General features: G+C 73.4%; 19 non-coding genes across 19 annotated transcripts; all 19 read left to right on the plus strand.

The window, feature by feature from the left end:
• The first annotated feature begins 1,000 nt into the window (after positions 1 to 1,000).
• Positions 1,001 to 1,119, plus strand: LOC147570955 (5S ribosomal RNA). Its single transcript, XR_015247868.1, has one exon. It is a non-coding gene; the product is annotated as a 5S ribosomal RNA (ribosomal RNA).
• A 1,067-nt stretch (positions 1,120 to 2,186) lies between these two features.
• On the plus strand, positions 2,187 to 2,305 carry LOC147570956 (5S ribosomal RNA). Its single transcript, XR_015247910.1, has one exon. It is a non-coding gene; the product is annotated as a 5S ribosomal RNA (ribosomal RNA).
• Positions 2,306 to 3,396: 1,091 nt separating this feature from the next.
• On the plus strand, positions 3,397 to 3,515 carry LOC147570957 (5S ribosomal RNA). The gene has a single exon (XR_015247869.1). It is a non-coding gene; the product is annotated as a 5S ribosomal RNA (ribosomal RNA).
• A 1,085-nt stretch (positions 3,516 to 4,600) lies between these two features.
• On the plus strand, positions 4,601 to 4,719 carry LOC147570958 (5S ribosomal RNA). The gene has a single exon (XR_015247871.1). It is a non-coding gene; the product is annotated as a 5S ribosomal RNA (ribosomal RNA).
• A 1,068-nt stretch (positions 4,720 to 5,787) lies between these two features.
• Positions 5,788 to 5,906, plus strand: LOC147570959 (5S ribosomal RNA). Its single transcript, XR_015247872.1, has one exon. It is a non-coding gene; the product is annotated as a 5S ribosomal RNA (ribosomal RNA).
• A 1,092-nt stretch (positions 5,907 to 6,998) lies between these two features.
• On the plus strand, positions 6,999 to 7,117 carry LOC147570960 (5S ribosomal RNA). The gene has a single exon (XR_015247873.1). It is a non-coding gene; the product is annotated as a 5S ribosomal RNA (ribosomal RNA).
• Positions 7,118 to 8,191: 1,074 nt separating this feature from the next.
• Positions 8,192 to 8,310, plus strand: LOC147570961 (5S ribosomal RNA). Its single transcript, XR_015247874.1, has one exon. It is a non-coding gene; the product is annotated as a 5S ribosomal RNA (ribosomal RNA).
• Positions 8,311 to 9,386: 1,076 nt separating this feature from the next.
• Positions 9,387 to 9,505, plus strand: LOC147570962 (5S ribosomal RNA). The gene has a single exon (XR_015247875.1). It is a non-coding gene; the product is annotated as a 5S ribosomal RNA (ribosomal RNA).
• A 1,087-nt stretch (positions 9,506 to 10,592) lies between these two features.
• On the plus strand, positions 10,593 to 10,711 carry LOC147570963 (5S ribosomal RNA). Its single transcript, XR_015247877.1, has one exon. It is a non-coding gene; the product is annotated as a 5S ribosomal RNA (ribosomal RNA).
• Positions 10,712 to 11,776: 1,065 nt separating this feature from the next.
• On the plus strand, positions 11,777 to 11,895 carry LOC147570964 (5S ribosomal RNA). The gene has a single exon (XR_015247878.1). It is a non-coding gene; the product is annotated as a 5S ribosomal RNA (ribosomal RNA).
• A 1,082-nt stretch (positions 11,896 to 12,977) lies between these two features.
• On the plus strand, positions 12,978 to 13,096 carry LOC147570965 (5S ribosomal RNA). The gene has a single exon (XR_015247879.1). It is a non-coding gene; the product is annotated as a 5S ribosomal RNA (ribosomal RNA).
• A 1,075-nt stretch (positions 13,097 to 14,171) lies between these two features.
• On the plus strand, positions 14,172 to 14,290 carry LOC147570966 (5S ribosomal RNA). Its single transcript, XR_015247880.1, has one exon. It is a non-coding gene; the product is annotated as a 5S ribosomal RNA (ribosomal RNA).
• Positions 14,291 to 15,377: 1,087 nt separating this feature from the next.
• LOC147570967 (5S ribosomal RNA) lies at positions 15,378 to 15,496 on the plus strand. Its single transcript, XR_015247881.1, has one exon. It is a non-coding gene; the product is annotated as a 5S ribosomal RNA (ribosomal RNA).
• Positions 15,497 to 16,586: 1,090 nt separating this feature from the next.
• Positions 16,587 to 16,705, plus strand: LOC147570968 (5S ribosomal RNA). Its single transcript, XR_015247882.1, has one exon. It is a non-coding gene; the product is annotated as a 5S ribosomal RNA (ribosomal RNA).
• Positions 16,706 to 17,777: 1,072 nt separating this feature from the next.
• On the plus strand, positions 17,778 to 17,896 carry LOC147570969 (5S ribosomal RNA). Its single transcript, XR_015247883.1, has one exon. It is a non-coding gene; the product is annotated as a 5S ribosomal RNA (ribosomal RNA).
• A 1,090-nt stretch (positions 17,897 to 18,986) lies between these two features.
• Positions 18,987 to 19,105, plus strand: LOC147570970 (5S ribosomal RNA). Its single transcript, XR_015247884.1, has one exon. It is a non-coding gene; the product is annotated as a 5S ribosomal RNA (ribosomal RNA).
• A 1,077-nt stretch (positions 19,106 to 20,182) lies between these two features.
• Positions 20,183 to 20,301, plus strand: LOC147570971 (5S ribosomal RNA). The gene has a single exon (XR_015247885.1). It is a non-coding gene; the product is annotated as a 5S ribosomal RNA (ribosomal RNA).
• Positions 20,302 to 21,382: 1,081 nt separating this feature from the next.
• LOC147570972 (5S ribosomal RNA) lies at positions 21,383 to 21,501 on the plus strand. Its single transcript, XR_015247886.1, has one exon. It is a non-coding gene; the product is annotated as a 5S ribosomal RNA (ribosomal RNA).
• Positions 21,502 to 22,558: 1,057 nt separating this feature from the next.
• Positions 22,559 to 22,677, plus strand: LOC147570973 (5S ribosomal RNA). The gene has a single exon (XR_015247888.1). It is a non-coding gene; the product is annotated as a 5S ribosomal RNA (ribosomal RNA).
• The last annotated feature ends 519 nt before the right edge of the window (positions 22,678 to 23,196 follow it).

Genomic DNA, 23,196 nt, shown 5'->3' on the forward strand with positions numbered 1-23,196 from the left:
CCCTCTCTCCCCGGGGAGGGGAGCGCGGCTCCGGGGGCCAAACACACCCCGGCGGCCACTGCTCCCTCAGCCCCTCCCGGGCCGGCAAAGCGGCCTGGCCTGGCCTAGCCTGGCCCCGCCCCGCCCCGCCCCGCCCCCCCCCCGAGCCCGCACACCCCACGGCACTTCACAAATGGTCCGTTCCCCGCTCCCTGCTCCCCGCACCGGGCGAAATCCCACTGCACCGGCTGGAAGCCACGCCCCAGCTTTGCACCTTTCCTGACACTGCACCCGCACGGAGGGGTGGGGGGGTGCGGCGAGGGCGGGACCGGGGGCTGGCGCCTGGGGACTGGAGGGTGGGGGCTGGGTGGGTGGATCCAAAAACACAGGAGCGGGCGGGGCAGCGAGACCCCAAACACAGACTCCGCCACAGGACTGGGCTCCCTGGGTCCCGGACCTCTTCCCTCCCTCCAGCCCCCATCCCCAGGGCCCCCGGCGTTTCGCGAGGCCCAGCTAGGGCTGCGGGCTCGCGCTGGTGATGTTCTGTGGGGGCGCTGGGGCCTCCGGGCTGGCTGCGCTCGCCCTGCGACTGGGGAGGAGGCGCTGAGAACCCGGCGGGAGGGGGGGCGCCCAGAAGGCACGGCCGGCCTGATGCCCCACGCTCGCTTCCACCCTCTTCCCAGTGAGCGGCCCGACGTGGTGCGGTGCGGTGCGGTGCGGTGCGGTGCGGGATGGAAGCGGAGGCGGGCGTGGGGCCAAGCCGGGAGCAGTCTGCCAGAGTCCCGGGATCGGTGAAGGCCGGGGCTTGCGCCACAGCGCCTTGCCAGGGTCCTCTTGCGCCGCCTCCGCCACCCGCCCGGGGCCCGCGGCGGAGGGCGGCGGCAGCGAGGCAGGCAGCCAGGCAGTCAGGCAGGCAGGCAGGCAGGCAGGCAGGCAGGCGCGTGCATGGGTGAAGCGCGGCACCCGCTGGGCTTGGGATGCGTGGAGCAGGCTCTTGAGGCGCCCAGCGGCAGCCGCCGGCGTCTACGGCCATACCACCCTGAACGCGCCCGATCTCGTCTGATCTCGGAAGCTAAGCAGGGTCGGGCCTGGTTAGTACTTGGATGGGAGACCGCCTGGGAATACCGGGTGCTGTAGGCTTTTGCCTTTTGCCTGTTGCCTGTTGCCTCTGGCCTCCTTGACCTCTCCTTTGGCGCCCGCCGCCCCTCCCCCTCCCTCCGTGTGTCCCTCTCTCCCCGGGGAGGGGAGCGCGGCTCCGGGGGCCAAACACACCCCGGCGGCCACTGCTCCCTCAGCCCCTCCCGGGCCGGCAAAGCGGCCTGGCCTGGCCTAGCCTGGCCCCGCCCCGCCCCGCCCCGCCCCCCCCCCGAGCCCGCACACCCCACGGCACTTCACAAGGGGTCCGCTCCCCGCTCCCCGCTCCCCGCACCGGGCGAAATCCCACTGCACCGGCTGGAAGCCACGCCCCAGCTTTGCACCTTTCCTGACACTGCACCCGCACGGAGGGGTGGGGGGGTGCGGCGAGGGCGGGACCGGGGGCTGGCGCCTGGGGACTGGAGGGTGGGGGCTGGGTGGGTGGATCCAAAAACACAGGAGCGGGCGGGGCAGCGAGACCCCAAACACAGACTCCGCCACAGGACTGGGCTCCCTGGGTCCCGGACCTCTTCCCTCCCTCCAGCCCCCATCCCCAGGGCCCCCGGCGTTTCGCGAGGCCCAGCTAGGGCTGCGGGCTCGCGCTGGTGATGTTCTGTGGGGGCGCTGGGGCCTCCGGGCTGGCTGCGCTCGCCCTGCGACTGGGGAGGAGGCGCTGAGAACCCGGCGGGAGGGGGGGCGCCCAGAAGGCACGGCCGGCCTGATGCCCCACGCTCGCTTCCACCCTCTTCCCAGTGAGCGGCCCGACGTGGTGCGGTGCGGTGCGGTGCGGGATGGAAGCGGAGGCGGGCGTGGGGCCAAGCCGGGAGCAGTCTGCCAGAGTCCCGGGATCGGTGAAGGCCGGGGCTTGCGCCACAGCGCCTTGCCAGGGTCCTCTTGCGCCGCCTCCGCCACCCGCCCGGGGCCCGCGGCGGAGGGCGGCGGCAGCGAGGCAGGCAGCCAGGCAGGCAGGCAGGCAGGCAGGCAGGCAGGCGCGTGCATGGGTGAAGCGCGGCACCCGCTGGGCTTGGGATGCGTGGAGCAGGCTCTTGAGGCGCCCAGCGGCAGCCGCCGGCGTCTACGGCCATACCACCCTGAAGGCGCCCGATCTCGTCTGATCTCGGAAGCTAAGCAGGGTCGGGCCTGGTTAGTACTTGGATGGGAGACCGCCTGGGAATACCGGGTGCTGTAGGCTTTTGCCTTTTGCCTGTTGCCTGTTGCCTCTGGCCTCCTTGACCTCTCCTTTGGCGCCCGCCGCCCCTCCCCCTCCCTCCGTGTGTCCCTCTCTCCCCGGGGAGGGGAGCGCGGCTCCGGGGGCCAAACACACCCCGGCGGCCACTGCTCCCTCAGCCCCTCCCGGGCCGGCAAAGCGGCCTGGCCTGGCCTAGCCTGGCCCCGCCCCGCCCCGCCCCGCCCCCCCCCCGAGCCCGCACACCCCACGGCACTTCACAAGGGGTCCGCTCCCCGCTCCCCGCTCCCCGCACCGGGCGAAATCCCACTGCACCGGCTGGAAGCCACGCCCCAGCTTTGCACCTTTCCTGACACTGCACCCGCACGGAGGGGTGGGGGGGTGCGGCGAGGGCGGGACCGGGGGCTGGCGCCTGGGGACTGGAGGGTGGGGGCTGGGTGGGTGGATCCAAAAACACAGGAGCGGGCGGGGCAGCGAGACCCCAAACACAGACTCCGCCACAGGACTGGGCTCCCTGGGTCCCGGACCTCTTCCCTCCCTCCAGCCCCCATCCCCAGGGCCCCCGGCGTTTCGCGAGGCCCAGCTAGGGCTGCGGGCTCGCGCTGGTGATGTTCTGTGGGGGCGCTGGGGCCTCCGGGCTGGCTGCGCTCGCCCTGCGACTGGGGAGGAGGCGCTGAGAACCCGGCGGGAGGGGGGGCGCCCAGAAGGCACGGCCGGCCTGATGCCCCACGCTCGCTTCCACCCTCTTCCCAGTGAGCGGCCCGACGTGGTGCGGTGCGGTGCGGTGCGGTGCGGTGCGGTGCGGTGCGGGATGGAAGCGGAGGCGGGCGTGGGGCCAAGCCGGGAGCAGTCTGCCAGAGTCCCGGGATCGGTGAAGGCCGGGGCTTGCGCCACAGCGCCTTGCCAGGGTCCTCTTGCGCCGCCTCCGCCACCCGCCCGGGGCCCGCGGCGGAGGGCGGCGGCAGCGAGGCAGGCAGCCAGGCAGGCAGGCAGGCAGGCAGGCAGGCAGGCAGGCGCGTGCATGGGTGAAGCGCGGCACCCGCTGGGCTTGGGATGCGTGGAGCAGGCTCTTGAGGCGCCCAGCGGCAGCCGCCGGCGTCTACGGCCATACCACCCTGAACGCGCCCGATCTCGTCTGATCTCGGAAGCTAAGCAGGGTCGGGCCTGGTTAGTACTTGGATGGGAGACCGCCTGGGAATACCGGGTGCTGTAGGCTTTTGCCTTTTGCCTGTTGCCTGTTGCCTCTGGCCTCCTTGACCTCTCCTTTGGCGCCCGCCGCCCCTCCCCCTCCCTCCGTGTGTCCCTCTCTCCCCGGGGAGGGGAGCGCGGCTCCGGGGGCCAAACACACCCCGGCGGCCACTGCTCCCTCAGCCCCTCCCGGGCCGGCAAAGCGGCCTGGCCTGGCCTAGCCTGGCCCCGCCCCGCCCCGCCCCGCCCCCCCCCCGAGCCCGCACACCCCACGGCACTTCACAAAGGGTCCGTTCCCCGCTCCCTGCTCCCCGCACCGGGCGAAATCCCACTGCACCGGCTGGAAGCCACGCCCCAGCTTTGCACCTTTCCTGACACTGCACCCGCACGGAGGGGTGGGGGGGTGCGGCGAGGGCGGGACCGGGGGCTGGCGCCTGGGGACTGGAGGGTGGGGGCTGGGTGGGTGGATCCAAAAACACAGGAGCGGGCGGGGCAGCGAGACCCCAAACACAGACTCCGCCACAGGACTGGGCTCCCTGGGTCCCGGACCTCTTCCCTCCCTCCAGCCCCCATCCCCAGGGCCCCCGGCGTTTCGCGAGGCCCAGCTAGGGCTGCGGGCTCGCGCTGGTGATGTTCTGTGGGGGCGCTGGGGCCTCCGGGCTGGCTGCGCTCGCCCTGCGACTGGGGAGGAGGCGCTGAGAACCCGGCGGGAGGGGGGGCGCCCAGAAGGCACGGCCGGCCTGATGCCCCACGCTCGCTTCCACCCTCTTCCCAGTGAGCGGCCCGACGTGGTGCGGTGCGGTGCGGTGCGGTGCGGTGCGGGATGGAAGCGGAGGCGGGCGTGGGGCCAAGCCGGGAGCAGTCTGCCAGAGTCCCGGGATCGGTGAAGGCCGGGGCTTGCGCCACAGCGCCTTGCCAGGGTCCTCTTGCGCCGCCTCCGCCACCCGCCCGGGGCCCGCGGCGGAGGGCGGCGGCAGCGAGGCAGGCAGCCAGGCAGTCAGGCAGGCAGGCAGGCAGGCAGGCAGGCAGGCGCGTGCATGGGTGAAGCGCGGCACCCGCTGGGCTTGGGATGCGTGGAGCAGGCTCTTGAGGCGCCCAGCGGCAGCCGCCGGCGTCTACGGCCATACCACCCTGAACGCGCCCGATCTCGTCTGATCTCGGAAGCTAAGCAGGGTCGGGCCTGGTTAGTACTTGGATGGGAGACCGCCTGGGAATACCGGGTGCTGTAGGCTTTTGCCTTTTGCCTGTTGCCTGTTGCCTCTGGCCTCCTTGACCTCTCCTTTGGCGCCCGCCGCCCCTCCCCCTCCCTCCGTGTGTCCCTCTCTCCCCGGGGAGGGGAGCGCGGCTCCGGGGGCCAAACACACCCCGGCGGCCACTGCTCCCTCAGCCCCTCCCGGGCCGGCAAAGCGGCCTGGCCTGGCCTAGCCTGGCCCCGCCCCGCCCCGCCCCGCCCCCCCCCCCGAGCCCGCACACCCCACGGCACTTCACAAGGGGTCCGCTCCCCGCTCCCCGCTCCCCGCACCGGGCGAAATCCCACTGCACCGGCTGGAAGCCACGCCCCAGCTTTGCACCTTTCCTGACACTGCACCCGCACGGAGGGGTGGGGGGGTGCGGCGAGGGCGGGACCGGGGGCTGGCGCCTGGGGACTGGAGGGTGGGGGCTGGGTGGGTGGATCCAAAAACACAGGAGCGGGCGGGGCAGCGAGACCCCAAACACAGACTCCGCCACAGGACTGGGCTCCCTGGGTCCCGGACCTCTTCCCTCCCTCCAGCCCCCATCCCCAGGGCCCCCGGCGTTTCGCGAGGCCCAGCTAGGGCTGCGGGCTCGCGCTGGTGATGTTCTGTGGGGGCGCTGGGGCCTCCGGGCTGGCTGCGCTCGCCCTGCGACTGGGGAGGAGGCGCTGAGAACCCGGCGGGAGGGGGGGCGCCCAGAAGGCACGGCCGGCCTGATGCCCCACGCTCGCTTCCACCCTCTTCCCAGTGAGCGGCCCGACGTGGTGCGGTGCGGTGCGGTGCGGGATGGAAGCGGAGGCGGGCGTGGGGCCAAGCCGGGAGCAGTCTGCCAGAGTCCCGGGATCGGTGAAGGCCGGGGCTTGCGCCACAGCGCCTTGCCAGGGTCCTCTTGCGCCGCCTCCGCCACCCGCCCGGGGCCCGCGGCGGAGGGCGGCGGCAGCGAGGCAGGCAGCCAGGCAGGCAGGCAGGCAGGCAGGCAGGCAGGCGCGTGCATGGGTGAAGCGCGGCACCCGCTGGGCTTGGGATGCGTGGAGCAGGCTCTTGAGGCGCCCAGCGGCAGCCGCCGGCGTCTACGGCCATACCACCCTGAACGCGCCCGATCTCGTCTGATCTCGGAAGCTAAGCAGGGTCGGGCCTGGTTAGTACTTGGATGGGAGACCGCCTGGGAATACCGGGTGCTGTAGGCTTTTGCCTTTTGCCTGTTGCCTGTTGCCTCTGGCCTCCTTGACCTCTCCTTTGGCGCCCGCCGCCCCTCCCCCTCCCTCCGTGTGTCCCTCTCTCCCCGGGGAGGGGAGCGCGGCTCCGGGGGCCAAACACACCCCGGCGGCCACTGCTCCCTCAGCCCCTCCCGGGCCGGCAAAGCGGCCTGGCCTGGCCTAGCCTGGCCCCGCCCCGCCCCGCCCCGCCCCCCCCCCCGAGCCCGCACACCCCACGGCACTTCACAAGGGGTCCGCTCCCCGCTCCCCGCTCCCCGCACCGGGCGAAATCCCACTGCACCGGCTGGAAGCCACGCCCCAGCTTTGCACCTTTCCTGACACTGCACCCGCACGGAGGGGTGGGGGGGTGCGGCGAGGGCGGGACCGGGGGCTGGCGCCTGGGGACTGGAGGGTGGGGGCTGGGTGGGTGGATCCAAAAACACAGGAGCGGGCGGGGCAGCGAGACCCCAAACACAGACTCCGCCACAGGACTGGGCTCCCTGGGTCCCGGACCTCTTCCCTCCCTCCAGCCCCCATCCCCAGGGCCCCCGGCGTTTCGCGAGGCCCAGCTAGGGCTGCGGGCTCGCGCTGGTGATGTTCTGTGGGGGCGCTGGGGCCTCCGGGCTGGCTGCGCTCGCCCTGCGACTGGGGAGGAGGCGCTGAGAACCCGGCGGGAGGGGGGGCGCCCAGAAGGCACGGCCGGCCTGATGCCCCACGCTCGCTTCCACCCTCTTCCCAGTGAGCGGCCCGACGTGGTGCGGTGCGGTGCGGTGCGGTGCGGTGCGGTGCGGTGCGGGATGGAAGCGGAGGCGGGCGTGGGGCCAAGCCGGGAGCAGTCTGCCAGAGTCCCGGGATCGGTGAAGGCCGGGGCTTGCGCCACAGCGCCTTGCCAGGGTCCTCTTGCGCCGCCTCCGCCACCCGCCCGGGGCCCGCGGCGGAGGGCGGCGGCAGCGAGGCAGGCAGCCAGGCAGGCAGGCAGGCAGGCAGGCAGGCAGGCAGGCGCGTGCATGGGTGAAGCGCGGCACCCGCTGGGCTTGGGATGCGTGGAGCAGGCTCTTGAGGCGCCCAGCGGCAGCCGCCGGCGTCTACGGCCATACCACCCTGAACGCGCCCGATCTCGTCTGATCTCGGAAGCTAAGCAGGGTCGGGCCTGGTTAGTACTTGGATGGGAGACCGCCTGGGAATACCGGGTGCTGTAGGCTTTTGCCTTTTGCCTGTTGCCTGTTGCCTCTGGCCTCCTTGACCTCTCCTTTGGCGCCCGCCGCCCCTCCCCCTCCCTCCGTGTGTCCCTCTCTCCCCGGGGAGGGGAGCGCGGCTCCGGGGGCCAAACACACCCCGGCGGCCACTGCTCCCTCAGCCCCTCCCGGGCCGGCAAAGCGGCCTGGCCTGGCCTAGCCTGGCCCCGCCCCGCCCCGCCCCCCCGAGCCCGCACACCCCACGGCACTTCACAAGGGGTCCGCTCCCCGCTCCCCGCTCCCCGCACCGGGCGAAATCCCACTGCACCGGCTGGAAGCCACGCCCCAGCTTTGCACCTTTCCTGACACTGCACCCGCACGGAGGGGTGGGGGGGTGCGGCGAGGGCGGGACCGGGGGCTGGCGCCTGGGGACTGGAGGGTGGGGGCTGGGTGGGTGGATCCAAAAACACAGGAGCGGGCGGGGCAGCGAGACCCCAAACACAGACTCCGCCACAGGACTGGGCTCCCTGGGTCCCGGACCTCTTCCCTCCCTCCAGCCCCCATCCCCAGGGCCCCCGGCGTTTCGCGAGGCCCAGCTAGGGCTGCGGGCTCGCGCTGGTGATGTTCTGTGGGGGCGCTGGGGCCTCCGGGCTGGCTGCGCTCGCCCTGCGACTGGGGAGGAGGCGCTGAGAACCCGGCGGGAGGGGGGGCGCCCAGAAGGCACGGCCGGCCTGATGCCCCACGCTCGCTTCCACCCTCTTCCCAGTGAGCGGCCCGACGTGGTGCGGTGCGGTGCGGTGCGGTGCGGTGCGGTGCGGGATGGAAGCGGAGGCGGGCGTGGGGCCAAGCCGGGAGCAGTCTGCCAGAGTCCCGGGATCGGTGAAGGCCGGGGCTTGCGCCACAGCGCCTTGCCAGGGTCCTCTTGCGCCGCCTCCGCCACCCGCCCGGGGCCCGCGGCGGAGGGCGGCGGCAGCGAGGCAGGCAGCCAGGCAGGCAGGCAGGCAGGCAGGCAGGCAGGCGCGTGCATGGGTGAAGCGCGGCACCCGCTGGGCTTGGGATGCGTGGAGCAGGCTCTTGAGGCGCCCAGCGGCAGCCGCCGGCGTCTACGGCCATACCACCCTGAACGCGCCCGATCTCGTCTGATCTCGGAAGCTAAGCAGGGTCGGGCCTGGTTAGTACTTGGATGGGAGACCGCCTGGGAATACCGGGTGCTGTAGGCTTTTGCCTTTTGCCTGTTGCCTGTTGCCTCTGGCCTCCTTGACCTCTCCTTTGGCGCCCGCCGCCCCTCCCCCTCCCTCCGTGTGTCCCTCTCTCCCCGGGGAGGGGAGCGCGGCTCCGGGGGCCAAACACACCCCGGCGGCCACTGCTCCCTCAGCCCCTCCCGGGCCGGCAAAGCGGCCTGGCCTGGCCTAGCCTGGCCCCGCCCCGCCCCGCCCCGCCCCCCCCCCGAGCCCGCACACCCCACGGCACTTCACAAGGGGTCCGCTCCCCGCTCCCCGCTCCCCGCACCGGGCGAAATCCCACTGCACCGGCTGGAAGCCACGCCCCAGCTTTGCACCTTTCCTGACACTGCACCCGCACGGAGGGGTGGGGGGGTGCGGCGAGGGCGGGACCGGGGGCTGGCGCCTGGGGACTGGAGGGTGGGGGCTGGGTGGGTGGATCCAAAAACACAGGAGCGGGCGGGGCAGCGAGACCCCAAACACAGACTCCGCCACAGGACTGGGCTCCCTGGGTCCCGGACCTCTTCCCTCCCTCCAGCCCCCATCCCCAGGGCCCCCGGCGTTTCGCGAGGCCCAGCTAGGGCTGCGGGCTCGCGCTGGTGATGTTCTGTGGGGGCGCTGGGGCCTCCGGGCTGGCTGCGCTCGCCCTGCGACTGGGGAGGAGGCGCTGAGAACCCGGCGGGAGGGGGGGCGCCCAGAAGGCACGGCCGGCCTGATGCCCCACGCTCGCTTCCACCCTCTTCCCAGTGAGCGGCCCGACGTGGTGCGGTGCGGTGCGGTGCGGTGCGGGATGGAAGCGGAGGCGGGCGTGGGGCCAAGCCGGGAGCAGTCTGCCAGAGTCCCGGGATCGGTGAAGGCCGGGGCTTGCGCCACAGCGCCTTGCCAGGGTCCTCTTGCGCCGCCTCCGCCACCCGCCCGGGGCCCGCGGCGGAGGGCGGCGGCAGCGAGGCAGGCAGCCAGGCAGGCAGGCAGGCAGGCAGGCAGGCAGGCAGGCGCGTGCATGGGTGAAGCGCGGCACCCGCTGGGCTTGGGATGCGTGGAGCAGGCTCTTGAGGCGCCCAGCGGCAGCCGCCGGCGTCTACGGCCATACCACCCTGAACGCGCCCGATCTCGTCTGATCTCGGAAGCTAAGCAGGGTCGGGCCTGGTTAGTACTTGGATGGGAGACCGCCTGGGAATACCGGGTGCTGTAGGCTTTTGCCTTTTGCCTGTTGCCTGTTGCCTCTGGCCTCCTTGACCTCTCCTTTGGCGCCCGCCGCCCCTCCCCCTCCCTCCGTGTGTCCCTCTCTCCCCGGGGAGGGGAGCGCGGCTCCGGGAGCCAAACACACCCCGGCGGCCACTGCTCCCTCAGCCCCTCCCGGGCCGGCAAAGCGGCCTGGCCTGGCCTAGCCTGGCCCCGCCCCGCCCCGCCCCGCCCCCCCCCCGAGCCCGCACACCCCACGGCACTTCACAAGGGGTCCGCTCCCCGCTCCCCGCTCCCCGCACCGGGCGAAATCCCACTGCACCGGCTGGAAGCCACGCCCCAGCTTTGCACCTTTCCTGACACTGCACCCGCACGGAGGGGTGGGGGGGTGCGGCGAGGGCGGGACCGGGGGCTGGCGCCTGGGGACTGGAGGGTGGGGGCTGGGTGGGTGGATCCAAAAACACAGGAGCGGGCGGGGCAGCGAGACCCCAAACACAGACTCCGCCACAGGACTGGGCTCCCTGGGTCCCGGACCTCTTCCCTCCCTCCAGCCCCCATCCCCAGGGCCCCCGGCGTTTCGCGAGGCCCAGCTAGGGCTGCGGGCTCGCGCTGGTGATGTTCTGTGGGGGCGCTGGGGCCTCCGGGCTGGCTGCGCTCGCCCTGCGACTGGGGAGGAGGCGCTGAGAACCCGGCGGGAGGGGGGGCGCCCAGAAGGCACGGCCGGCCTGATGCCCCACGCTCGCTTCCACCCTCTTCCCAGTGAGCGGCCCGACGTGGTGCGGTGCGGTGCGGTGCGGTGCGGTGCGGTGCGGTGCGGGATGGAAGCGGAGGCGGGCGTGGGGCCAAGCCGGGAGCAGTCTGCCAGAGTCCCGGGATCGGTGAAGGCCGGGGCTTGCGCCACAGCGCCTTGCCAGGGTCCTCTTGCGCCGCCTCCGCCACCCGCCCGGGGCCCGCGGCGGAGGGCGGCGGCAGCGAGGCAGGCAGCCAGGCAGGCAGGCAGGCAGGCAGGCAGGCAGGCGCGTGCATGGGTGAAGCGCGGCACCCGCTGGGCTTGGGATGCGTGGAGCAGGCTCTTGAGGCGCCCAGCGGCAGCCGCCGGCGTCTACGGCCATACCACCCTGAACGCGCCCGATCTCGTCTGATCTCGGAAGCTAAGCAGGGTCGGGCCTGGTTAGTACTTGGATGGGAGACCGCCTGGGAATACCGGGTGCTGTAGGCTTTTGCCTTTTGCCTGTTGCCTGTTGCCTCTGGCCTCCTTGACCTCTCCTTTGGCGCCCGCCGCCCCTCCCCCTCCCTCCGTGTGTCCCTCTCTCCCCGGGGAGGGGAGCGCGGCTCCGGGGGCCAAACACACCCCGGCGGCCACTGCTCCCTCAGCCCCTCCCGGGCCGGCAAAGCGGCCTGGCCTGGCCTAGCCTGGCCCCGCCCCGCCCCGCCCCGCCCCCCCCCGAGCCCGCACACCCCACGGCACTTCACAAGGGGTCCGCTCCCCGCTCCCCGCTCCCCGCACCGGGCGAAATCCCACTGCACCGGCTGGAAGCCACGCCCCAGCTTTGCACCTTTCCTGACACTGCACCCGCACGGAGGGGTGGGGGGGTGCGGCGAGGGCGGGACCGGGGGCTGGCGCCTGGGGACTGGAGGGTGGGGGCTGGGTGGGTGGATCCAAAAACACAGGAGCGGGCGGGGCAGCGAGACCCCAAACACAGACTCCGCCACAGGACTGGGCTCCCTGGGTCCCGGACCTCTTCCCTCCCTCCAGCCCCCATCCCCAGGGCCCCCGGCGTTTCGCGAGGCCCAGCTAGGGCTGCGGGCTCGCGCTGGTGATGTTCTGTGGGGGCGCTGGGGCCTCCGGGCTGGCTGCGCTCGCCCTGCGACTGGGGAGGAGGCGCTGAGAACCCGGCGGGAGGGGGGGCGCCCAGAAGGCACGGCCGGCCTGATGCCCCACGCTCGCTTCCACCCTCTTCCCAGTGAGCGGCCCGACGTGGTGCGGTGCGGTGCGGGATGGAAGCGGAGGCGGGCGTGGGGCCAAGCCGGGAGCAGTCTGCCAGAGTCCCGGGATCGGTGAAGGCCGGGGCTTGCGCCACAGCGCCTTGCCAGGGTCCTCTTGCGCCGCCTCCGCCACCCGCCCGGGGCCCGCGGCGGAGGGCGGCGGCAGCGAGGCAGGCAGCCAGGCAGGCAGGCAGGCAGGCAGGCAGGCAGGCAGGCGCGTGCATGGGTGAAGCGCGGCACCCGCTGGGCTTGGGATGCGTGGAGCAGGCTCTTGAGGCGCCCAGCGGCAGCCGCCGGCGTCTACGGCCATACCACCCTGAACGCGCCCGATCTCGTCTGATCTCGGAAGCTAAGCAGGGTCGGGCCTGGTTAGTACTTGGATGGGAGACCGCCTGGGAATACCGGGTGCTGTAGGCTTTTGCCTTTTGCCTGTTGCCTGTTGCCTCTGGCCTCCTTGACCTCTCCTTTGGCGCCCGCCGCCCCTCCCCCTCCCTCCGTGTGTCCCTCTCTCCCCGGGGAGGGGAGCGCGGCTCCGGGGGCCAAACACACCCCGGCGGCCACTGCTCCCTCAGCCCCTCCCGGGCCGGCAAAGCGGCCTGGCCTGGCCTAGCCTGGCCCCGCCCCGCCCCGCCCCGCCCCCCCCCCGAGCCCGCACACCCCACGGCACTTCACAAGGGGTCCGCTCCCCGCTCCCCGCTCCCCGCACCGGGCGAAATCCCACTGCACCGGCTGGAAGCCACGCCCCAGCTTTGCACCTTTCCTGACACTGCACCCGCACGGAGGGGTGGGGGGGTGCGGCGAGGGCGGGACCGGGGGCTGGCGCCTGGGGACTGGAGGGTGGGGGCTGGGTGGGTGGATCCAAAAACACAGGAGCGGGCGGGGCAGCGAGACCCCAAACACAGACTCCGCCACAGGACTGGGCTCCCTGGGTCCCGGACCTCTTCCCTCCCTCCAGCCCCCATCCCCAGGGCCCCCGGCGTTTCGCGAGGCCCAGCTAGGGCTGCGGGCTCGCGCTGGTGATGTTCTGTGGGGGCGCTGGGGCCTCCGGGCTGGCTGCGCTCGCCCTGCGACTGGGGAGGAGGCGCTGAGAACCCGGCGGGAGGGGGGGCGCCCAGAAGGCACGGCCGGCCTGATGCCCCACGCTCGCTTCCACCCTCTTCCCAGTGAGCGGCCCGACGTGGTGCGGTGCGGTGCGGTGCGGTGCGGTGCGGTGCGGGATGGAAGCGGAGGCGGGCGTGGGGCCAAGCCGGGAGCAGTCTGCCAGAGTCCCGGGATCGGTGAAGGCCGGGGCTTGCGCCACAGCGCCTTGCCAGGGTCCTCTTGCGCCGCCTCCGCCACCCGCCCGGGGCCCGCGGCGGAGGGCGGCGGCAGCGAGGCAGGCAGCCAGGCAGGCAGGCAGGCAGGCAGGCAGGCAGGCGCGTGCATGGGTGAAGCGCGGCACCCGCTGGGCTTGGGATGCGTGGAGCAGGCTCTTGAGGCGCCCAGCGGCAGCCGCCGGCGTCTACGGCCATACCACCCTGAACGCGCCCGATCTCGTCTGATCTCGGAAGCTAAGCAGGGTCGGGCCTGGTTAGTACTTGGATGGGAGACCGCCTGGGAATACCGGGTGCTGTAGGCTTTTGCCTTTTGCCTGTTGCCTGTTGCCTCTGGCCTCCTTGACCTCTCCTTTGGCGCCCGCCGCCCCTCCCCCTCCCTCCGTGTGTCCCTCTCTCCCCGGGGAGGGGAGCGCGGCTCCGGGGGCCAAACACACCCCGGCGGCCACTGCTCCCTCAGCCCCTCCCGGGCCGGCAAAGCGGCCTGGCCTGGCCTAGCCTGGCCCCGCCCCGCCCCGCCCCGCCCCCCCCCGAGCCCGCACACCCCACGGCACTTCACAAGGGGTCCGCTCCCCGCTCCCCGCTCCCCGCACCGGGCGAAATCCCACTGCACCGGCTGGAAGCCACGCCCCAGCTTTGCACCTTTCCTGACACTGCACCCGCACGGAGGGGTGGGGGGGTGCGGCGAGGGCGGGACCGGGGGCTGGCGCCTGGGGACTGGAGGGTGGGGGCTGGGTGGGTGGATCCAAAAACACAGGAGCGGGCGGGGCAGCGAGACCCCAAACACAGACTCCGCCACAGGACTGGGCTCCCTGGGTCCCGGACCTCTTCCCTCCCTCCAGCCCCCATCCCCAGGGCCCCCGGCGTTTCGCGAGGCCCAGCTAGGGCTGCGGGCTCGCGCTGGTGATGTTCTGTGGGGGCGCTGGGGCCTCCGGGCTGGCTGCGCTCGCCCTGCGACTGGGGAGGAGGCGCTGAGAACCCGGCGGGAGGGGGGGCGCCCAGAAGGCACGGCCGGCCTGATGCCCCACGCTCGCTTCCACCCTCTTCCCAGTGAGCGGCCCGACGTGGTGCGGTGCGGTGCGGTGCGGTGCGGGATGGAAGCGGAGGCGGGCGTGGGGCCAAGCCGGGAGCAGTCTGCCAGAGTCCCGGGATCGGTGAAGGCCGGGGCTTGCGCCACAGCGCCTTGCCAGGGTCCTCTTGCGCCGCCTCCGCCACCCGCCCGGGGCCCGCGGCGGAGGGCGGCGGCAGCGAGGCAGGCAGCCAGGCAGGCAGGCAGGCAGGCAGGCAGGCAGGCAGGCGCGTGCATGGGTGAAGCGCGGCACCCGCTGGGCTTGGGATGCGTGGAGCAGGCTCTTGAGGCGCCCAGCGGCAGCCGCCGGCGTCTACGGCCATACCACCCTGAACGCGCCCGATCTCGTCTGATCTCGGAAGCTAAGCAGGGTCGGGCCTGGTTAGTACTTGGATGGGAGACCGCCTGGGAATACCGGGTGCTGTAGGCTTTTGCCTTTTGCCTGTTGCCTGTTGCCTCTGGCCTCCTTGACCTCTCCTTTGGCGCCCGCCGCCCCTCCCCCTCCCTCCGTGTGTCCCTCTCTCCCCGGGGAGGGGAGCGCGGCTCCGGGAGCCAAACACACCCCGGCGGCCACTGCTCCCTCAGCCCCTCCCGGGCCGGCAAAGCGGCCTGGCCTGGCCTAGCCTGGCCCCGCCCCGCCCCGCCCCGCCCCCCCCCCGAGCCCGCACACCCCACGGCACTTCACAAGGGGTCCGCTCCCCGCTCCCCGCTCCCCGCACCGGGCGAAATCCCACTGCACCGGCTGGAAGCCACGCCCCAGCTTTGCACCTTTCCTGACACTGCACCCGCACGGAGGGGTGGGGGGGTGCGGCGAGGGCGGGACCGGGGGCTGGCGCCTGGGGACTGGAGGGTGGGGGCTGGGTGGGTGGATCCAAAAACACAGGAGCGGGCGGGGCAGCGAGACCCCAAACACAGACTCCGCCACAGGACTGGGCTCCCTGGGTCCCGGACCTCTTCCCTCCCTCCAGCCCCCATCCCCAGGGCCCCCGGCGTTTCGCGAGGCCCAGCTAGGGCTGCGGGCTCGCGCTGGTGATGTTCTGTGGGGGCGCTGGGGCCTCCGGGCTGGCTGCGCTCGCCCTGCGACTGGGGAGGAGGCGCTGAGAACCCGGCGGGAGGGGGGGCGCCCAGAAGGCACGGCCGGCCTGATGCCCCACGCTCGCTTCCACCCTCTTCCCAGTGAGCGGCCCGACGTGGTGCGGTGCGGTGCGGTGCGGTGCGGTGCGGTGCGGTGCGGGATGGAAGCGGAGGCGGGCGTGGGGCCAAGCCGGGAGCAGTCTGCCAGAGTCCCGGGATCGGTGAAGGCCGGGGCTTGCGCCACAGCGCCTTGCCAGGGTCCTCTTGCGCCGCCTCCGCCACCCGCCCGGGGCCCGCGGCGGAGGGCGGCGGCAGCGAGGCAGGCAGCCAGGCAGGCAGGCAGGCAGGCAGGCAGGCAGGCGCGTGCATGGGTGAAGCGCGGCACCCGCTGGGCTTGGGATGCGTGGAGCAGGCTCTTGAGGCGCCCAGCGGCAGCCGCCGGCGTCTACGGCCATACCACCCTGAACGCGCCCGATCTCGTCTGATCTCGGAAGCTAAGCAGGGTCGGGCCTGGTTAGTACTTGGATGGGAGACCGCCTGGGAATACCGGGTGCTGTAGGCTTTTGCCTTTTGCCTGTTGCCTGTTGCCTCTGGCCTCCTTGACCTCTCCTTTGGCGCCCGCCGCCCCTCCCCCTCCCTCCGTGTGTCCCTCTCTCCCCGGGGAGGGGAGCGCGGCTCCGGGGGCCAAACACACCCCGGCGGCCACTGCTCCCTCAGCCCCTCCCGGGCCGGCAAAGCGGCCTGGCCTGGCCTAGCCTGGCCCCGCCCCGCCCCGCCCCGCCCCCCCCCGAGCCCGCACACCCCACGGCACTTCACAAGGGGTCCGCTCCCCGCTCCCCGCTCCCCGCACCGGGCGAAATCCCACTGCACCGGCTGGAAGCCACGCCCCAGCTTTGCACCTTTCCTGACACTGCACCCGCACGGAGGGGTGGGGGGGTGCGGCGAGGGCGGGACCGGGGGCTGGCGCCTGGGGACTGGAGGGTGGGGGCTGGGTGGGTGGATCCAAAAACACAGGAGCGGGCGGGGCAGCGAGACCCCAAACACAGACTCCGCCACAGGACTGGGCTCCCTGGGTCCCGGACCTCTTCCCTCCCTCCAGCCCCCATCCCCAGGGCCCCCGGCGTTTCGCGAGGCCCAGCTAGGGCTGCGGGCTCGCGCTGGTGATGTTCTGTGGGGGCGCTGGGGCCTCCGGGCTGGCTGCGCTCGCCCTGCGACTGGGGAGGAGGCGCTGAGAACCCGGCGGGAGGGGGGGCGCCCAGAAGGCACGGCCGGCCTGATGCCCCACGCTCGCTTCCACCCTCTTCCCAGTGAGCGGCCCGACGTGGTGCGGTGCGGTGCGGTGCGGTGCGGTGCGGTGCGGTGCGGGATGGAAGCGGAGGCGGGCGTGGGGCCAAGCCGGGAGCAGTCTGCCAGAGTCCCGGGATCGGTGAAGGCCGGGGCTTGCGCCACAGCGCCTTGCCAGGGTCCTCTTGCGCCGCCTCCGCCACCCGCCCGGGGCCCGCGGCGGAGGGCGGCGGCAGCGAGGCAGGCAGCCAGGCAGGCAGGCAGGCAGGCAGGCAGGCAGGCAGGCGCGTGCATGGGTGAAGCGCGGCACCCGCTGGGCTTGGGATGCGTGGAGCAGGCTCTTGAGGCGCCCAGCGGCAGCCGCCGGCGTCTACGGCCATACCACCCTGAACGCGCCCGATCTCGTCTGATCTCGGAAGCTAAGCAGGGTCGGGCCTGGTTAGTACTTGGATGGGAGACCGCCTGGGAATACCGGGTGCTGTAGGCTTTTGCCTTTTGCCTGTTGCCTGTTGCCTCTGGCCTCCTTGACCTCTCCTTTGGCGCCCGCCGCCCCTCCCCCTCCCTCCGTGTGTCCCTCTCTCCCCGGGGAGGGGAGCGCGGCTCCGGGGGCCAAACACACCCCGGCGGCCACTGCTCCCTCAGCCCCTCCCGGGCCGGCAAAGCGGCCTGGCCTGGCCTAGCCTGGCCCCGCCCCGCCCCGCCCCGCCCCCCCCCGAGCCCGCACACCCCACGGCACTTCACAAGGGGTCCGCTCCCCGCTCCCCGCTCCCCGCACCGGGCGAAATCCCACTGCACCGGCTGGAAGCCACGCCCCAGCTTTGCACCTTTCCTGACACTGCACCCGCACGGAGGGGTGGGGGGGTGCGGCGAGGGCGGGACCGGGGGCTGGCGCCTGGGGACTGGAGGGTGGGGGCTGGGTGGGTGGATCCAAAAACACAGGAGCGGGCGGGGCAGCGAGACCCCAAACACAGACTCCGCCACAGGACTGGGCTCCCTGGGTCCCGGACCTCTTCCCTCCCTCCAGCCCCCATCCCCAGGGCCCCCGGCGTTTCGCGAGGCCCAGCTAGGGCTGCGGGCTCGCGCTGGTGATGTTCTGTGGGGGCGCTGGGGCCTCCGGGCTGGCTGCGCTCGCCCTGCGACTGGGGAGGAGGCGCTGAGAACCCGGCGGGAGGGGGGGCGCCCAGAAGGCACGGCCGGCCTGATGCCCCACGCTCGCTTCCACCCTCTTCCCAGTGAGCGGCCCGACGTGGTGCGGTGCGGTGCGGTGCGGTGCGGTGCGGGATGGAAGCGGAGGCGGGCGTGGGGCCAAGCCGGGAGCAGTCTACCAGAGTCCCGGGATCGGTGAAGGCCGGGGCTTGCGCCACAGCGCCTTGCCAGGGTCCTCTTGCGCCGCCTCCGCCACCCGCCCGGGGCCCGCGGCGGAGGGCGGCGGCAGCGAGGCAGGCAGCCAGGCAGGCAGGCAGGCAGGCAGGCAGGCGCGTGCATGGGTGAAGCGCGGCACCCGCTGGGCTTGGGATGCGTGGAGCAGGCTCTTGAGGCGCCCAGCGGCAGCCGCCGGCGTCTACGGCCATACCACCCTGAACGCGCCCGATCTCGTCTGATCTCGGAAGCTAAGCAGGGTCGGGCCTGGTTAGTACTTGGATGGGAGACCGCCTGGGAATACCGGGTGCTGTAGGCTTTTGCCTTTTGCCTGTTGCCTGTTGCCTCTGGCCTCCTTGACCTCTCCTTTGGCGCCCGCCGCCCCTCCCCCTCCCTCCGTGTGTCCCTCTCTCCCCGGGGAGGGGAGCGCGGCTCCGGGGGCCAAACACACCCCGGCGGCCACTGCTCCCTCAGCCCCTCCCGGGCCGGCAAAGCGGCCTGGCCTGGCCTAGCCTGGCCCCGCCCCGCCCCGCCCCGCCCCCCCCCGAGCCCGCACACCCCACGGCACTTCACAAGGGGTCCGCTCCCCGCTCCCCGCTCCCCGCACCGGGCGAAATCCCACTGCACCGGCTGGAAGCCACGCCCCAGCTTTGCACCTTTCCTGACACTGCACCCGCACGGAGGGGTGGGGGGGTGCGGCGAGGGCGGGACCGGGGGCTGGCGCCTGGGGACTGGAGGGTGGGGGCTGGGTGGGTGGATCCAAAAACACAGGAGCGGGCGGGGCAGCGAGACCCCAAACACAGACTCCGCCACAGGACTGGGCTCCCTGGGTCCCGGACCTCTTCCCTCCCTCCAGCCCCCATCCCCAGGGCCCCCGGCGTTTCGCGAGGCCCAGCTAGGGCTGCGGGCTCGCGCTGGTGATGTTCTGTGGGGGCGCTGGGGCCTCCGGGCTGGCTGCGCTCGCCCTGCGACTGGGGAGGAGGCGCTGAGAACCCGGCGGGAGGGGGGGCGCCCAGAAGGCACGGCCGGCCTGATGCCCCACGCTCGCTTCCACCCTCTTCCCAGTGAGCGGCCCGACGTGGTGCGGTGCGGTGCGGTGCGGTGCGGTGCGGTGCGGTGCGGGATGGAAGCGGAGGCGGGCGTGGGGCCAAGCCGGGAGCAGTCTGCCAGAGTCCCGGGATCGGTGAAGGCCGGGGCTTGCGCCACAGCGCCTTGCCAGGGTCCTCTTGCGCCGCCTCCGCCACCCGCCCGGGGCCCGCGGCGGAGGGCGGCGGCAGCGAGGCAGGCAGCCAGGCAGGCAGGCAGGCAGGCAGGCAGGCAGGCAGGCGCGTGCATGGGTGAAGCGCGGCACCCGCTGGGCTTGGGATGCGTGGAGCAGGCTCTTGAGGCGCCCAGCGGCAGCCGCCGGCGTCTACGGCCATACCACCCTGAACGCGCCCGATCTCGTCTGATCTCGGAAGCTAAGCAGGGTCGGGCCTGGTTAGTACTTGGATGGGAGACCGCCTGGGAATACCGGGTGCTGTAGGCTTTTGCCTTTTGCCTGTTGCCTGTTGCCTCTGGCCTCCTTGACCTCTCCTTTGGCGCCCGCCGCCCCTCCCCCTCCCTCCGTGTGTCCCTCTCTCCCCGGGGAGGGGAGCGCGGCTCCGGGGGCCAAACACACCCCGGCGGCCACTGCTCCCTCAGCCCCTCCCGGGCCGGCAAAGCGGCCTGGCCTGGCCTAGCCTGGCCCCGCCCCGCCCCGCCCCGCCCCCCCCCGAGCCCGCACACCCCACGGCACTTCACAAGGGGTCCGCTCCCCGCTCCCCGCTCCCCGCACCGGGCGAAATCCCACTGCACCGGCTGGAAGCCACGCCCCAGCTTTGCACCTTTCCTGACACTGCACCCGCACGGAGGGGTGGGGGGGTGCGGCGAGGGCGGGACCGGGGGCTGGCGCCTGGGGACTGGAGGGTGGGGGCTGGGTGGGTGGATCCAAAAACACAGGAGCGGGCGGGGCAGCGAGACCCCAAACACAGACTCCGCCACAGGACTGGGCTCCCTGGGTCCCGGACCTCTTCCCTCCCTCCAGCCCCCATCCCCAGGGCCCCCGGCGTTTCGCGAGGCCCAGCTAGGGCTGCGGGCTCGCGCTGGTGATGTTCTGTGGGGGCGCTGGGGCCTCCGGGCTGGCTGCGCTCGCCCTGCGACTGGGGAGGAGGCGCTGAGAACCCGGCGGGAGGGGGGGCGCCCAGAAGGCACGGCCGGCCTGATGCCCCACGCTCGCTTCCACCCTCTTCCCAGTGAGCGGCCCGACGTGGTGCGGTGCGGTGCGGTGCGGTGCGGTGCGGTGCGGGATGGAAGCGGAGGCGGGCGTGGGGCCAAGCCGGGAGCAGTCTACCAGAGTCCCGGGATCGGTGAAGGCCGGGGCTTGCGCCACAGCGCCTTGCCAGGGTCCTCTTGCGCCGCCTCCGCCACCCGCCCGGGGCCCGCGGCGGAGGGCGGCGGCAGCGAGGCAGGCAGCCAGGCAGGCAGGCAGGCAGGCAGGCAGGCGCGTGCATGGGTGAAGCGCGGCACCCGCTGGGCTTGGGATGCGTGGAGCAGGCTCTTGAGGCGCCCAGCGGCAGCCGCCGGCGTCTACGGCCATACCACCCTGAACGCGCCCGATCTCGTCTGATCTCGGAAGCTAAGCAGGGTCGGGCCTGGTTAGTACTTGGATGGGAGACCGCCTGGGAATACCGGGTGCTGTAGGCTTTTGCCTTTTGCCTGTTGCCTGTTGCCTCTGGCCTCCTTGACCTCTCCTTTGGCGCCCGCCGCCCCTCCCCCTCCCTCCGTGTGTCCCTCTCTCCCCGGGGAGGGGAGCGCGGCTCCGGGGGCCAAACACACCCCGGCGGCCACTGCTCCCTCAGCCCCTCCCGGGCCGGCAAAGCGGCCTGGCCTGGCCTAGCCTGGCCCCGCCCCGCCCCGCCCCGCCCCCCCCCGAGCCCGCACACCCCACGGCACTTCACAAGGGGTCCGCTCCCCGCTCCCCGCTCCCCGCACCGGGCGAAATCCCACTGCACCGGCTGGAAGCCACGCCCCAGCTTTGCACCTTTCCTGACACTGCACCCGCACGGAGGGGTGGGGGGGTGCGGCGAGGGCGGGACCGGGGGCTGGCGCCTGGGGACTGGAGGGTGGGGGCTGGGTGGGTGGATCCAAAAACACAGGAGCGGGCGGGGCAGCGAGACCCCAAACACAGACTCCGCCACAGGACTGGGCTCCCTGGGTCCCGGACCTCTTCCCTCCCTCCAGCCCCCATCCCCAGGGCCCCCGGCGTTTCGCGAGGCCCAGCTAGGGCTGCGGGCTCGCGCTGGTGATGTTCTGTGGGGGCGCTGGGGCCTCCGGGCTGGCTGCGCTCGCCCTGCGACTGGGGAGGAGGCGCTGAGAACCCGGCGGGAGGGGGGGCGCCCAGAAGGCACGGCCGGCCTGATGCCCCACGCTCGCTTCCACCCTCTTCCCAGTGAGCGGCCCGACGTGGTGCGGTGCGGTGCGGTGCGGTGCGGTGCGGTGCGGGATGGAAGCGGAGGCGGGCGTGGGGCCAAGCCGGGAGCAGTCTGCCAGAGTCCCGGGATCGGTGAAGGCCGGGGCTTGCGCCACAGCGCCTTGCCAGGGTCCTCTTGCGCCGCCTCCGCCACCCGCCCGGGGCCCGCGGCGGAGGGCGGCGGCAGCGAGGCAGGCAGCCAGGCAGGCAGGCAGGCAGGCAGGCAGGCAGGCGCGTGCATGGGTGAAGCGCGGCACCCGCTGGGCTTGGGATGCGTGGAGCAGGCTCTTGAGGCGCCCAGCGGCAGCCGCCGGCGTCTACGGCCATACCACCCTGAACGCGCCCGATCTCGTCTGATCTCGGAAGCTAAGCAGGGTCGGGCCTGGTTAGTACTTGGATGGGAGACCGCCTGGGAATACCGGGTGCTGTAGGCTTTTGCCTTTTGCCTGTTGCCTGTTGCCTCTGGCCTCCTTGACCTCTCCTTTGGCGCCCGCCGCCCCTCCCCCTCCCTCCGTGTGTCCCTCTCTCCCCGGGGAGGGGAGCGCGGCTCCGGGGGCCAAACACACCCCGGCGGCCACTGCTCCCTCAGCCCCTCCCGGGCCGGCAAAGCGGCCTGGCCTGGCCTAGCCTGGCCCCGCCCCGCCCCGCCCCGCCCCCCCCCGAGCCCGCACACCCCACGGCACTTCACAAGGGGTCCGCTCCCCGCTCCCCGCTCCCCGCACCGGGCGAAATCCCACTGCACCGGCTGGAAGCCACGCCCCAGCTTTGCACCTTTCCTGACACTGCACCCGCACGGAGGGGTGGGGGGGTGCGGCGAGGGCGGGACCGGGGGCTGGCGCCTGGGGACTGGAGGGTGGGGGCTGGGTGGGTGGATCCAAAAACACAGGAGCGGGCGGGGCAGCGAGACCCCAAACACAGACTCCGCCACAGGACTGGGCTCCCTGGGTCCCGGACCTCTTCCCTCCCTCCAGCCCCCATCCCCAGGGCCCCCGGCGTTTCGCGAGGCCCAGCTAGGGCTGCGGGCTCGCGCTGGTGATGTTCTGTGGGGGCGCTGGGGCCTCCGGGCTGGCTGCGCTCGCCCTGCGACTGGGGAGGAGGCGCTGAGAACCCGGCGGGGGGGGGGCGCCCAGAAGGCACGGCCGGCCTGATGCCCCACGCTCGCTTCCACCCTCTTCCCAGTGAGCGGCCCGACGTGGTGCGGTGCGGTGCGGTGCGGGATGGAAGCGGAGGCGGGCGTGGGGCCAAGCCGGGAGCAGTCTGCCAGAGTCCCGGGATCGGTGAAGGCCGGGGCTTGCGCCACAGCGCCTTGCCAGGGTCCTCTTGCGCCGCCTCCGCCACCCGCCCGGGGCCCGCGGCGGAGGGCGGCGGCAGCGAGGCAGGCAGCCAGGCAGGCAGGCAGGCAGGCAGGCGCGTGCATGGGTGAAGCGCGGCACCCGCTGGGCTTGGGATGCGTGGAGCAGGCTCTTGAGGCGCCCAGCGGCAGCCGCCGGCGTCTACGGCCATACCACCCTGAACGCGCCCGATCTCGTCTGATCTCGGAAGCTAAGCAGGGTCGGGCCTGGTTAGTACTTGGATGGGAGACCGCCTGGGAATACCGGGTGCTGTAGGCTTTTGCCTTTTGCCTGTTGCCTGTTGCCTCTGGCCTCCTTGACCTCTCCTTTGGCGCCCGCCGCCCCTCCCCCTCCCTCCGTGTGTCCCTCTCTCCCCGGGGAGGGGAGCGCGGCTCCGGGGGCCAAACACACCCCGGCGGCCACTGCTCCCTCAGCCCCTCCCGGGCCGGCAAAGCGGCCTGGCCTGGCCTAGCCTGGCCCCGCCCCGCCCCGCCCCGCCCCCCCCCCGAGCCCGCACACCCCACGGCACTTCACAAAGGGTCCGCTCCCCGCTCCCTGCTCCCCGCACCGGGCGAAATCCCACTGCACCGGCTGGAAGCCACGCCCCAGCTTTGCACCTTTCCTGACACTGCACCCGCACGGAGGGGTGGGGGGGTGCGGCGAGGGCGGGACCGGGGGCTGGCGCCTGGGGACTGGAGGGTGGGGGCTGGGTGGGTGGATCCAAAAACACAGGAGCGGGCGGGGCAGCGAGACCCCAAACACAGACTCCGCCACAGGACTGGGCTCCCTGGGTCCCGG

Source organism: Puma concolor, unplaced genomic scaffold (genome assembly GCF_028749965.1).
Source record: "Puma concolor isolate L17-30 unplaced genomic scaffold, mPumCon1.1.hap2 unalloc_scaffold_77, whole genome shotgun sequence".
In the NCBI taxonomy this organism is placed as follows: Eukaryota; Metazoa; Chordata; class Mammalia; order Carnivora; family Felidae; genus Puma; species Puma concolor.